The sequence below is a fragment of the Ochotona curzoniae genome, unplaced genomic scaffold (genome assembly GCF_017591425.1).
Source record: "Ochotona curzoniae isolate NIBS_2020 unplaced genomic scaffold, NIBS_Ocur_1.0 scaffold_4812, whole genome shotgun sequence".
NCBI lineage: Eukaryota > Metazoa > Chordata > Mammalia > Lagomorpha > Ochotonidae > Ochotona > Ochotona curzoniae.
In genome coordinates, this window is record NW_024467124.1 from 770,596 (window position 1) to 773,548 (window position 2,953).

Sequence of the window (2,953 nt, forward strand, 5' to 3'; positions counted from 1 at the left end):
CCCGGACGAGGAGGGGCAGGAAGCGCAGGCGCGCGGCGGGGGCGGGGCCGCGGTGGCGTGCGTGCGTGCGCCCCCTGCCTGCCGGAGGACCGCCTGGCCGGCCCCCGAGCGGGGTGCTGCTGCTGCTGCTGCCGCCTGGTTTTTGGGGGTGCCACCCCGGCTGCCTGGGCTTTTTTCCCCTGCCACTTGCTTGCCCCCATTGGCTCGGTCGCCCCCGTGCTCAGAGAGTGCGATTCAGCCAGAAAGAACTCAGGACTGTAGAACTATCCCTGTGCCCGTCGCTTGCCAGGGATTTGTTTAGCCAATTCCCCAGCGTGTACCCAAGAACACCGGGTTCTGAACGTGGTAGGAGGAGCTGGCGCGGTCACCCAGAAGGATCGCGTTACCCACCTGCTTCGGGCTGGGTCTAGCACTCGGTGTGGCAGCCTACTGCCGGCGCACGCCATGCCACACACCTGAATGATGAAAATCCCTCATGGGCCACGCTGTAAACTGGAAAAAGTTCCCGTTTATAAGAGAATTCTTTGCCGAAGCAATCTCAGCCTTTCCAAGATATCTCAAACAAGTCTGAGCCCTATGATTTTGTTTTATTTTACAGTTTTATTTATTTAATGCGAACAGTTAAATCTTCATCTGCTGGTTTACACGCTAGACGGCTGCAGCAGCTGGGACTGGGCGAGGTGGAATTCAGGGCCAGGGTGCCAGGAGCTGCATCAGGGTCTCCATGTGAGTGCCAGGCAGACCTTGTGCTGCCTTGCCAGGAGGTTTAGGAGGGCGCTGGATCCCCAGTGGAGCAGCCAGGGCTTAAACCAGTGCTACAAAGCTGGCTCTAATCTCTGTTATTTTAAACTCATCTCCACCATTCTCGTAGTCACAGCACATTTCTTAACTCAGAGTTTCTCTTCTATTCTACAGGAGGGAGAACAGGACGTCCCACCCCACCCGCCTTTTCCCTGCAGTGATGTTGGGGACGAACAATTCACCATATCAATGCTAGAAATGAAAGCAACCCATCCATGCCCAATTTTCAGAAATAATGAGATCTCACAAAGCAAGACATAGCTGCAGAGATAACCTCGAGAGTCCAGATTCCCTCCGTTTTGCCTTAACTGCACGTCTGTCTGAGGCACACGGGTCCACAGACCTGTGCGAGCCTCGTGCTCCTCTCTGAAAGTTAGGATCTGCTTCTGCATGTTGTCCTTTGCTGGTGCTCTGAGATGACTGCCAAGGCTTGCCTGGGGTGGAGCTTTCTGCTGGCACCGTTTCCTCACCTCGCTGCCAGGGAGCTCCCCCCGCTCACGAGGCTCTGGCAGGTGGCAGGGTCACCTTTCCCACTGCAGGCTCTTTCATCGACAACTCCACTTAATGGTAGCTTTGAGTTTCATTTCCAGCGTTATCGTTCTTTGCATCTTTGCTGTATTTGTTTCTTTCTTGGCCAGTGCATTCGTTGGAGTTTGCAGGTTTGTAGGGTGTTGCACGGATTTAGTACTAGGAAACCAGGAAGCATGCTTCAGGCTTGGCTGTCAGTTTGAGCTATGGTTTGAAGACAGGTTGAGTGGGTCCCCAGAAAGCTTCAGGATCCCCAGTATGGTGAGGTTAGGAAGGGGGCATCTACTGGGGGGCATGTGCTGGAAGCACTACCCTTAGAAGGAATTAATATGATTCTTGCAAACCCCCAGTGAGCTCCTGTGAGAGCAAGTCGTTAGAAAAGGAGCAAACGTGGTTCTTGGATTTCTTTGGCTTGCTGACCCTCGAGCTGTGGCCGCGCCTCTTCTGGCACAGTCTACCCTGTTTGAAGCAGCCCTTACGAGAACATGAACCTGTGGGGCCACCACAGTTCCTGTGCTTTGTCATTAAGTTTGTCCCTTCCAGGACAGAGTTCTACTTTGCCTAGGCACTGTGATGACTGATTCTCCACTTACAATGTGCTGCTTCTGGCTCTTGGAAGAAGTTTCTAGATCCACATACCTCTGAATATGACTTTTGTGTCATAACTGTGGTGTCTTAGCCACAGCTCTGTTGATAGAACAAAGCCCCCCAAGCATGGGTACTTTAAAGAGAAAAGCACTGGGAGGGCTGGAGGCTGGCAGTCCAAGGGTGAGCAGCTCTCTCTGGGCCCTGGCGAGGACTTCACGGTAATGGTATGCCCATGGTGGTAGCATGCGCAGAGACTGGCTGGCAAGACAGGAAGTAGAGGGAGTCAGAGGGGCAGGCTTGTGCTTTTTGAATAACTTGCTCTCTCAAGAGCTAACTGGGATCCCAACAGGGCAGTACTCCTAGTTGCCCACCTTCCACCAGACCCTTCATCTCTCAACACTGCTATAGTATGGACCAAGTTTCCAGCAAGTCAATCGTGGCAGGGGTGGGAAGAAAAGAGAACACTCAAACTGCCTCCCAACCATAGCACTTGGGTCAGCTGGCGCAGTGGGCAGAAAGCTCTTTCCCAGCTAGAATTGCCAGCAGAAAATTTGGCTATAAATAGAATGACTGTGAATTATAAAATACATCTTATTGAGCCTAAGTTAAAAGAATCCTCAGTTTAATTTCTGATTAGGCGGGGCCACTCAAATATACCTGACAGAAAAGGCAGTGTGGTAGCCAGAGAAAACACAAGAAGAGATAGGAACCTTAACAAATCACAGTGAAATTATCCTCCTGCAAGATGTACAAACATCCCTTGGCCGTGCGAAGACAGTGCTGGGGCCCTTTCCCAGCTCGGCAGGGCCCCCAGCCCACTGTTCTAGCCTCCTGACTTGGGCAAAATCTGCAGCTGCAGGAAGCCAAATATCACAGAGATGGGAGTAACTAGTCCTCCACAGTCATCATCAATGTGTCTGTGTCACCGCAGGATGGATCAAAACCATGGGAAGCTGCAGGCACCAGAGAGGACACCCTCACTGCTGTCTCTCTCCAACGCTAATTTAAAAGAAAAAGCAACAGTGAGCATTCAGTA